The sequence below is a fragment of the Anolis sagrei genome, chromosome 3, assembly GCF_037176765.1.
Source record: "Anolis sagrei isolate rAnoSag1 chromosome 3, rAnoSag1.mat, whole genome shotgun sequence".
Classification (NCBI taxonomy): Eukaryota; Metazoa; Chordata; class Lepidosauria; order Squamata; family Dactyloidae; genus Anolis; species Anolis sagrei.
Window position 1 is genome coordinate 230,346,720 of NC_090023.1, and position 12,207 is coordinate 230,358,926.

Consider the following 12,207-nt stretch of genomic DNA (forward strand, 5'->3'; position numbering starts at 1 on the left):
GCCCTTTTCAGATGTAATGTATTGTTTAGTGTTTTCTACACAGTACCTATGCAGCTCTTATTTATTCCCTGGAGATGAGCCAGACATTTTTTTTCCTCACAGTCACTTTTATTTCTACTGCTGCGGTCTGCATTATGTAACACTCAAGTTATTATATTTGGTGTCTATGAAAATTCACTTTTTATCCTTGGCAATACATATTTTGAGTGCTCTCAAGAATATTATGTGACTATCATGGCTGCCTTTTTGGTAGTATATAAATATACAAGAAACAGTATATATGGACATGACTTATAACTCTTTTGTATTCTTTAATGTGAAATTGTGTTTATTGTGTTTTATTGTTTTATTATGATCTGTTTATATATATGTGACATCCAAGGTCACACAGTGAGTTTCCATGGCTTAGCTAGAAAGCAGTCTCTGGTTTCCTAGAGCCCTTGTCCAGCACTATACCATCCTGTTCACCAAGGTCTATGCAAAGGTAAAGATTTCTCCTTGACATTAAGTCTAGTTGTGCCCAACTCTGTGGTACCTATTTATCTATTCACATTTGCATGTTTTCAAACTCCTGGGTTGGCAGAAGCTGGGGCTAACAGCAGGGGAGCTCATCCCGCTCCTCAGATTCGAACCACCAACCTTTTGGACAGCAAGTTCAGCAGCTCAGCCATTTTAACCCGCTGTGCCACCGGGGCACTAAGGTCTAGGGAAGGACAAAAATCCTGATGCCCATACCTGAATTATAGCAATCTAAGTTGGAAGGACACTTGAAATATTGTTCACATAACTAGTTACTGAACCTCAAAAATGTCATTGTAGAACTGGAAAAAAGTAGTTCTACCCCACCTCCTGTTAGAGAATATTTTGCTTGAAAAAAATGACAGCATTATTATATAAAATAATTCATATGGAGTTTATGTCTCCTAATTTTACAAAACTAGAAGCTGGGGCCCTTTTCTAAAGCTGAAAGGTCTGATATGTAGGACACAGAAAAGTGAGTGCTTCTTTACTCTGCACAGTCAAACCAGTGCATTTGCTACTACATGCTATAGTCATGGCTGTCTGTTTGAGTGGCTTTAATGGGTGATTGCACAGATAAATGGAGCATAAAGCATATAACTACCTACTATTATGGCTATATATTAACTCCAGTATCAAAGACAATATGCCTCTGAATACCAGTTGGTGGGGAATATCAGATTGCTTTTATGTTCTGCTCTCAGTTTCCCATATGGATCTGGACAGTTACTGCATGAATAAAATTCTAGACGGGGTAACCTTTTTAAGTGTAGCTCTTTGATCCTTGTGCCTATCCCATGGCACACACTTTAATTAATCAACCTTCTCTTTTGTTATCTAATTTATTGTTGGCTGTGCATTTACCTTCTCCAGCACTGAAATGTCATGTCTCTCAATTAAACAAGAAGAACGACAAGAACAATTCCCCAACTCTGAAAAAAGAGCTGTGAAAATAATACAGCTGTACATTTTTCCTGCAGCAGATACAATTTTCCATCCATCACATGAGACAAGATGTAGCACTGTTGTCTCTTTTTAAAGAAAATCACAGAAGCATCACACTGAGACTAAATGTGGTGCCAAGAGTCTTGCTTTTGTCTCTCTGGGTTTTGTTTTTTGGTCTTTTGAAAGAAAGTCTTTAAATGGTGCAGTAAATGTGAAGCTAAGGCAATAGTCTTTGTCAAAATCATTCATTTCATTAAATAAAATACTTAGTTTTGTTTATTTTGGGGAAATGTGAAGATATAACCACAATTTATATCCCTTTTGGAAGTATATGAGTTATTATTTTTCATATCAGAGTAATTTGTGTCTCATTTTAAATGTGATAATTTTCATTTCTGAAGTTCCCTTTGATGGCTGTGTGCTAAAATTATACATTCAAAGTGTACATTCAGCTTTAATTTTACCTTAGTAGCCCTGTTATATAAGAATCATCTCACTTATTATCATGAATCTATCATTATTTCAGATGTTTTCCTAACTTGTGAAACAAGAAACCATGACAGTTGTAGTTTAGCCGTCTCAGTCAAAGAGTGTTGGTGTGCCACCAAACTACAGCTCCCATAATTCCATAGCATTGAGCCATAGTAGTTAAAGTGGTGTTAAACTGCATTAATAAATGAATCATCTATCCCTGTGACAAGAGGGGGTGCTAGCACATTTTTATTGAAGATAATAATGTGGATCATGTTAGGAATTTTGCTGTAGGTAGTCAAGCAGCTCAAGGGCATTGAGAGAGTGAAAAAAAGAGCAAGTTTGCATTAGGTTCCATTGAGTTACATAGGCTTTTGCATGTCTAAGGACCAAACCACATGTCAGTTGTAAATCACGTCACAATTTCAGAGATAAAGGGACAACTGGAGAATTCCATGTTAGTGATGTAGAGCATTGGTTCCCAAACTGTGTTTCACAAAACCCTAGGGTTCTACAAAAGCACTGTAGGGGTTCTGCAAAACAAATAAAGTTTAAAGCAGGCCAATATTTGACTTAATGTTTCCATAATAGCTGTTTTTTGCTACAACTATTGCTACCAGATACACATTTCAACATTTAACAGCATAAGTGATTTATGCGTAGTTCATAATTCCACATTTTTATTCCTTTTATTTTTGTGCAGTTTTTGAGATAAAAGACATTTGGTATATTGAGATATTATTCATAAGATATCAGAGCAAAATGTACTCAAACTAGACACTGTATAGGAAATTGGGAGACATATTTGAATTAATGTGAAATGATTATAAATATATTTTGATTAAACAATTCAAGGAGAGTTAGGGTTCCACAGGGAAAGAAAATGTCTTTTGAAGGGGTCAATGTCCAAAAAACCTTGTAAACTACTGATGTACTGAATTTGTTCAAGGTTTATTCCAGCTTTCCAGACTGATGAACTTTGTAGCTACAATTTATTTATTTACTTCATTTGTATACCGCTTTTCTCACCAGGGGGAGGGGGAGGGGAGAGAGAGAGAGACTCAAAGTGGTTTCCAGCAAAATTCAATGCCTCACATACATATAAACCTAACATAAAACAATTATGACATACAGCTATCAATTAAATCATACAATAAATTCAATAACCTCATCTAAAACCTTTAAGGCCTGGAATAGTATCCAATGTAGACTAACCACAATCCTGGTGCGGAAGCCACTGGCTACCATGAAAAATACCCCATTTTGTGTTCTGCTTCTTGCTAGATATCTTTCAAAAACAAATGAGACTTAATTGTAGGGACTCAGTGGAGGGAATCTCAATGGTCTCTGGTAAGAAGAATTCATTCTCCTGCAGAATATTTCTACACAAGGAAATAATGTTCAACATAAGTAACTTGTGGTGGAAATTTTTTATATTCATTATGGAATTTTGTGGCAAATCAGTCTTGTATAGTGTGTCCATATAACTGGGGATTTCCTAGCATGTTTCTCTCATGCAGTTCACTTCATGAGAGAAACATAACCCTATATAGAATTTGTGCATATAACAATTTGAATATCCAGAGAAATTTGTTGTTGGTGATAACAAATAAGAAGCAAGAAAAGAGGAATTTTTTGGTAATGCTACATTTAACAACAAGCAGAAACCAGCCAACCTGGTTTACCACTTCTGTCCCATTTTTCTTCAGTCTGTCCATGCAGACAGTATATTTATTTATTGTCAAATGTTGTCTTGTTGATAAAACCTGCTAAGATAATAACTAAGATTCATAAACTAAGTTGCAAAGAGGATAATTTCATTTATTTTCTCTTCAGACTGATTCCATACATTGCAGATACAAGCTAATCCAGTGACATTACAATGAATGATCTATGTCAAGGAAATGTTCATGTCAGGAGTGACTTGAAAAACTGCAAGTCGCTTCTGGTGTGAGAGATTTGGCTATCTGCAAGGACATTGCCCAGGGGACACCTGGATATTTTGATGTTTTGCCATCCTTGTGGGAGGCTTCTCTCATGTCCCCACCTGGGGAGCTGGAGCTGACAGAGGGAGCTCAACCCACTCTCCCTGGATTTGAACCGCTGACCCGCCAGTAAGCAGTCATGCCAACACAAGAGTTTAACCCACTACACCACCAGAAAAGATATTTTACACCAGTGGAATGTATCTGCATAGAATAATATGCATTTTCTGCACATAGAGTAAGACCACAAAAGTATTTATGCCTTCTGTTATTTGTTTAGCTTTTCTTAAAATAATCAGGTTTAAAAAACATTTTGATAGCAAAAAAAGATGTGCAAACGGAACATTTGTGGCACAAAGAACACAGGTGCTTAATGTAAATGCATTATTTTTATGTTAAACTACTATATTTTATGCAACATAGAAAGCCAAATTTTTTAGTTTGCCCCAGTAAGTGTAAACCCAGTGAATCAATGCAACTTATGTGAGTACTGGCTAACCAAGTTCCCATTACTTCAACGGGTTATTGTATTGCAGTTAACTATTGGATTTATGTCACTTCTCGATTTCTTTTTTGAAAAAACAAAACACAAACAAAAAACTTCAACCCCCCCCCCCCCCCCCGAATGACATGGATGATGCACCAAAGCTGTCATAACATGGGACTCTCCCAACCAACGCAGTTGGTTGGGAGAGCGATTTGCCCCTCCCCCCAGAAGGCAGAGAATGGAGGTTCCTTCGAACCTCCTAGAAGAAGGGAGGGGGCTGGCTGATCACGTGAGCCAGCCTCCTTCCTTCAGTCTTGTGAAGACTTTCTACCCGCCACTCCCGCCCATTGACAGTATAGCTGGTTGCCCGTTGGAGCCGGGTAGGAATTTTTTGCCTCTCATGTTCTGGGGGGTTTTTTCGCCTACCCTATACTGTTATTAGGGGCTAGATGGGGTGGTTCGGTTTAACTAGGTTAGCATAAATAGATCAGGAAAACACAGACATGGAGGTATACGCAAGGCACCCCTTAAGGGTGGGGGGCAGTGTACAACAATCACTCACCTAGAAGTCACCAAATGGGTGAGGGGACATCACTTGGCACAGAAATTGGAGAAGCCGATTACAATAATATGAGACAGGCTTCTCCAGACTTTTACCTTCAGGTTGCCTGGTTGGGGATCCAGGGCATACAGATATTACACACTAAATAGCCGAGGACGCTGCCTCGGCTAGCCACCAAGTTCCTAGACACATAGTTTAGTTCAGTTGAACTTAAATAGGTAACATTCAATAAAAGTTGCCCAATTTGAATCCATATAATTGTTGTCTGTCTCGTTATTTCTGGGGTCGAGGGGCAAATTGGCTTGTTTGAAAACAACCTTTATAAAGAGAAAAAAATATTGATACTTTTTAAAATTTCTAAAAGCTTCATCACAATCATGTTCCCTACTTTGGTTTATTGACTAAAGGATAAGCAATAATTTCAGTTCAGTCAGTTCCTATTTTCCCCATAACTGGGTGCTTAACCATTTTTTTTTCCTGTGAGCAGTGCTCTGCTCTGGTAAAGATATCCATATATGCATTGATTAGATTGCTTAGATGTGCATAAAATTTATGCCTTTTCTTTAATATTGACACATTGGAGACATTGCTCATAAACACAGAACATTGTCCAAAATTTAATAAAAAGCTAATACAAAGCTCTTGCTTGTTTGCAGCCTTGATTTATTTCTGAGCTTTGTAGAACTGGATTTCAGTGGTTCTATTCCCTTTCCTTTCTTTCCAAGTCATTTCATACCTCTAGACATCTCCTTCACTAAATTAAAATTGTTTCTTAGAATCCCACCTTGTACCACATATATTTTGTCAACTTTCATCTTTTTATTTAGCTTCAGGCAATATGATCACTGGGACTGTATTCATTTAGAGCAATGTGCAAACGGAAATATTGCTTATAATGTGGACCAACTGTATATTGTTGTTTAGTTTTATTGTTTTGTTGGCTAGAATGAGTACCACACCTGAAGCGAGAGGTGAGTTGTTAGCTATTTAGTTGTCACACGAATGAACTACTTTCAGATATTTTTCTCCTGGAGGCTGTTTTCAAGCTGGCTGAAGTCAATTTGAAATTTGATGAAATGGTTGCATTCAGCCACAATGAACTTTGGAACAAGACCTCCTAGATTAATGTTTAAATTCATGTCATAACTAGACACTGGGTACATAATGGGAGTGGAAGATAAGGTATCAATATGTCCATTGTCAATATATCAAATTCCCCCCTCCCATGAAACTGTAATGGGGAAGGGACTTGTCCTGGAAGTGAATCATTCTGATTTTAAATGTAAACACTTTCAGACATTCTGAATCTATCTGTTCTATTTAAAGTACAGTTTGAGTCTTCCTTGTTTAAAAATCAAAACAATTTGCTGCAGTAGACCACTTTTACATTTGAGGGCTAGCCACATGGTCATTACTTGCTCAAGGTGCACTGATGAGAGAATAATAGAATCATAGAATCAAAGAGTTGGAAGAGACCTCCAACCCCCTGCCAAGAAGCAGGAAAATTGCATTCCAATCACCCCTGACAGATGGCCATCCAGCCTCTTTTTAAAAGCTTCCAAAGAAGGAGTCTCCACCATACTCCGGGGCAGAGAGTTCCACTGCTGAACAGCTCTCACAGTCAGGAAGTTCTTCCTCATGTTCAGATGGAATCTCCTTTCTTGTAGTTTGAAGCCATTATTCTGCGTCCTAGTCTCCAGGGAAGCAGAAAACAAGCTTGCTCCCTCCTCCCTGTGGCTTCCTCTCACATATGTATACATGGCTATCATATCTCCTCTCAGCCTTCTCTTCTTCAGGCTAAACATGCCCAGCTCTTTAAGCCGCTCTGCAAGGGTTCTCCATACCCTTGATCATTTTAGTCGCCCTCCTCTGGACACATTCCAGCTTGTCAATATCTCTCTTGAATTGTGGTGCCCAGAATTGGACACAATATTCCAGGTGTGGTCTAAGCAAAGCGGAATAGAGGGGTAGCATTACTTCTCTAGATCTAGATACTATGCTCCTATTGATGCAGGCCAAAATCCCATTGGCTTTTTTTGCCACCACATCACATTGTTGGCTCATGTTTAACTTGCTGTCCGCAAGGACTCCAAGATCTTTTTCACACGTACTGCTCTCGAGCCAGGCGTCCCCCACCCAAAAGAGGGTGATGGACCTTACTTCCACATGACCACTGTAAAAAGGAAGACACCCCAGATGCAACTGTATTGGCACCACCTGTATTCAGCCCAGTAGGGTGGAAGATTTTCCCTCCATTTTAAAAAGACAGAAAGGACAAAACGTGTTTCCATTGGAGAAGGGTCTACGATGTATGCTTTAAAACAGGGGTCCTCAAACTTTTTAAACGCAGGACCAGGTTACAATCCATCAAGCTGTTAGAGGGCCGGATTATAATTTGAAAAAAACATGAATGAATTCCTATGCACACTGCACACATCTTATTTTTAGTGGAAAAACCACTTTAAAACAATGCAATAATTAAAAGGAAGAACAATTTTAACAAATATAAAAAATAGTATATCAATGGGAAGTGTGGGCCTGCTTTTGGCTGATGAGACAGGATTGTTGTTGTGCGCTTTCAAGTTGTTTCAGACTTAGGTTGACCCTGAGCAAGGGCCGGGTAAATGACCTTGGAGGGTTATATCTGGCTCTGGGGCCATAGTTTGAGGACCCCTGCTTTAAAAGAAGGCCTTGTGTAAGCAAAGCTGCCCTTTACCCCATTTAGGTTCTTTGAGGAAAAATCCATGAGACTAGATATGCGACTAGTCCCTTTTCTTCAGGTGGCAAGCATTTTGAATAAGGGAGGTTCGGCCTGTACGTTTTCTTTCTATAAGGATTGACTGTTGATACAACTAAGTAGAAAAGGCACAGAAGGAGGTAGTTCTCCAAAAGGAAGATTAATTCAAAGAGCTTCAATATAAGTACCTTGGACTTGTATTTGTGTGTCATGTGAACAAAATAACTGAAATTATAGATGAATGTGTTTAAATATTGCAGTTGTGATAAGATAAAGTGATGGGTGTGTTTTCTGTTGTGGCTGACATCCCTACTTTTACTAAAGTGTGCGTCAATGGTGAGCAAGGTGGCGTATATGATACAAACAAGGAATCATTTGTGAATTCCCAGAATGTGGGATTTCAGAAGGGAGTGTTGTTTTGCTCAGAGAACAGGCTTTTCTGCAGAGGAAAAACATTTTAAGCATGAAATATAATATTTCAATATAGAAATATTAATTACCGTACAGAAAATGCTGTAATTGTAGATTTATTCTGCATAATATTTATGATTAATTTACATAGAAGAAAACATTTTCTATGTAGGAAATAATTGTTCTGCATTGAAATAATATTTTGCAAATACAAAATGCTGGGTTTTGTTCAAAATATCTAAGTGTGAATTTTGCACAGAATAAGTCTTGAATTGTGAATAGCCATTGAAAACTTCATGGTTTTCAAAGAATTTCTTATAACTGGAAGAAAATGGTTGAAATTACACATTACTAACTTAGAGAAGAAATTTAATGAAGAATTACATTTGTGTTTGAACCCCAGTCTCCCAAAATCATAATCCAGCACTCAAATCACTGTATGGTTTTTATTGATTTTAATGTATAATGTATATTGTATTGTATATTTATGTTTATTGTCACATTGAATTATTAACAATTTGGAAGCTACTCTGAGTTCCCTTCGGGGTTGAGATATAGTGGGGTAAAAATACAGCAAATAAATAAATAAATATCTTGAGTCTCCATGGGGAGAAAGAGATGTTAGAAATAAAGCAAGCAAGCAAGTAAATAAATAGACAAATAATGCCATACTGGCTCTGTTCAGTTACTATAAGCTCACGGAATCAAGTGCTGAGTTGTAAGTCAACATTTATATAAATGTCATTACTAAAGCACTGTCTTGCAAGGTAGCATGAAACTGCATTATATGGTCAGTGTAGACTTGTATAATGCAGTTTCTACACTGTCTACACTGTCCATGTAAGGCAATTTCAAACTGCATTACTCAGGATAGCTATATGGCATTGAATTTTGCCTTTGTGAGGCTACCCTGAGTTCCCTTCAGGGTGAGAAGGGTGGGGGTACAAATGTAGTTTATAAATAAATTACATGACATTGTACATGGGGCCCCAGTATACCCTAGTAATTGGTTTTAGGCCACATGATTATTTTCTGATGGATGCCCACACCCCTTGGGTTTTTCATATTTTTATTGTGATACAACCTGGAATTGAATGGATTTAATTGACATTTAATTGTCATTCATTGACAGATAACAGCATTCGTCTTGTTTAATTCAGCCAAAAGAAATGCCATTTTGGGGTCCATTTTCAGCTAACCCCTCATTCTGTTTACCGGGAAGTTACTCAAATAGGGAGGAGTGTTGCCATTTTCATTCTGCAAAGATTTGGCCATTGGCTACAATGGGAAACTTTAAAGGCTCAATCCTCGGTCATTTTAAGGCATAACTGCATGAAACCTATCTCAGTTTTAGACCCCATTTACAACTGCAGTCCTGCCAAGTTTCAGAGCAATTCACCAATCTATTAATGTTTTAGAATTATTTTAAGTTTTATCATAACATTTTTTAAAATAAGACAAACCGCAAGAGAGGATTCTGGGAATTGTCATCACTGCTTGTGTCCATTCTCAGCCAATCAGAGCATGGTCACAACCAGACCTTTTATTGTCTAAGAAACAGAGTGAGAAAAATTTCAATTCCCATCATGCCCTGAGAGAATGCATTCCCATCATTCATTGAAAACTCAGAGAGTTTTCAATGCCTGCTCCATGCAAGTGCTGCTAGGAAAGTGAGTTCCCAGCAAGGCCCTCTCTGGAGAAGGAGCCTAGGGAACTTTTCTGCTGCCATGGAAGGAGAAATGACACTGCAGGATCTTCTACAAGAAAGGAGATTCCATCTGAACATGAGGAAGAACTTCCTGACTGTGAGAGCCGTTCAGCAGTGGAACTCTCTGCCCCGGAGTGTGGTGGAGGCTCCTTCTTTGGAAGCTTTTAAACAAAGGCTGGATGGCCATCTGTCGGGGGTGCTTTGAATGCAATATTCCTGCTTCTTGGCAGGGGGTTGGTCTGGATGACCCATGAGGTCTCTTCCAACTCTATGATTCTATGATTCTCCAGGAGCGCTGTGGCAAACCTCTGCCTCAGGTATAATGCAAACTTAACTCTAGCCTCTCCAGTAACTGATAAATCCCAGCTTTGCTTTGATTTGCCCAGCTTTTCGGTTCCCTCCTCCCTGTTCTGTTTTCAGGGGATTGCATGAAACGGACCACTGCAAAATCACTTTTGGTCAAACTGATCCATACCCAAGCCTAATCAGCACTCTTATGTTGCCACATGTTCTTCTTTTGGTAATCTGACTCCTGAAATATTCAGATTATTTTTTTTTGTAGTACATGTCTAAGAATATTTAATTCACACTAAATCTAAAAGAGCTGTAATTAATTCTGTAATGATTTACAGAAGCAAATATTCTAAGGAAGATCTAGAAACTTGTTAATGTTTCTTTAATCAACTCCAGTGTCTGGGGAGTTGTTCAACAGATCATAGAGCAACTAACTTTACAAAGAAATAAAGGAGCACAAAGGAATATGCATAAAAGGAAATGTTAATGAAATGTACCAAAAATAATAAGCAGATAATATTACAAACAAGTAACTGACAGTATTATCCCCACCAGAAAAAGGCATGAGTCAAGAAGTGTATAAAATAGAGCATAATTTTATTTAGCTTGGAGGCAACAACGGCAACAAGGAATACATTATAATTATAGTTAGCAACAATCAGTGAAAGAGGTTTGGCATTTCTCAACAGGATGTAAATACATTTGGTCACATGAAAGAACCATTACATGTCCTCTCATGCTGTTCAACTGTGAAGAGTCATATAGATGAACATCCCTTTTTTTTGCAGCCCAGTCACACTACACAGTTATAGCACTATTATTCCACTTTAACTATAATGGTTCAATCCTATGGAATCTTGGAGTTTATTGACTGGGCAATCACTGGATTTATTTGGCTGAAAATTCTAATTGGCCTCCCTAAAGTGTCACTCTCAGAATTCCACGGAAAGTTAAAGTGAAATGTGACACTATAATATAGTGTGGTTTGAAAGGACCATATGCAAGCAACACTATCAATTCCTTTTATCCTGCTTTTTATTCATTCATTCACTGCACCAATTCATTCCTTATTAGCTGCGTGGTGAAAAGAGCATCATAAATATATGTTATTGTTATTATGTGTCAGTTAACATTTATTCAATGTAGCAAACATACAAAGATTTGAACCAGCTCAGTTGTGTCTCCAAGAGTTGTATTGATTCCCACATATGGCTAGTAAAAATCCAATTGCTATATTATGGGTTCTGAGTGAGTGGGGGGGGGGGGGGGGTGTTCACAGAATTAATCTGACAATGTTTTGCTCCTTGAATTCTGGCCTCATGTGATTGACCATTTTGACCTCTCAGTGAAAGTAATCCTGTCTTGTTTTTGTTTGTCACTGATGAAGAAAATCTAAATTGCCAGATCATTTACTTGGTGAAGAAAGGGGTGCCAGTCTTGTGAGTGCTAAACATACACTTAATGAGAATCTTATAATTAGGCAATTTGTAGAAAGTGTTTGCTTCTACAATGCCATTAAAAGAGAAGCTTAGCAAGCTACATCAAACTAAGTTGTTCATCCCATTAAAATCAAACATAGTTGTGACTAATTGCCTAATTGCTGTCAATGATTATACAATTTCTCTCGCCATGTTTAAACCCAATCTAACATATTTCATGCAGGTAAGTTTCCACACTAGAAGAGTAATAATAGCTGACTGAGGAGGATAAGGAGGAAAATGAGAGAAAATGCATTTTCTTTTAGGAAAGAGGTCTATCCATGGGACAATATTCACCTTTTATATTTCTTAAAAATTCCCAGAAATACCTATGAGCATAGGAGTACCATGTATGTTTCCTTAGCTGTACAGTACAGCTGTTGGGATGACCTTGGATCTTCTGGATCCAAAGCCATTTTATGTTCCCAACATACTCATGGAGCAAATCACCAAGCTGGTGTTGACATACTTTTTCCCATAATATTTAATATGTAGTACATAGACATTTCCAGTTATTCCCAAGAAAGTGTGCATGGGATGTTAGAAAATCATTCCCATGTCTTTTCTATCTAGTTAAATTGTTTTGAAAAAAAATAGAAGCAAATGGAGA

The 12,207-nt window shown here is 37.8% G+C and overlaps 1 protein-coding gene across 2 annotated transcripts in view; it reads left to right on the forward strand.

Annotated features, from left to right (window-relative positions):
• Window positions 1-12,207, forward strand: part of CLSTN2 (calsyntenin 2) — a 416,131-nt gene that overhangs the window by 300,112 nt on the left and 103,812 nt on the right. The gene's annotated exons all lie outside the window — the stretch shown is intronic.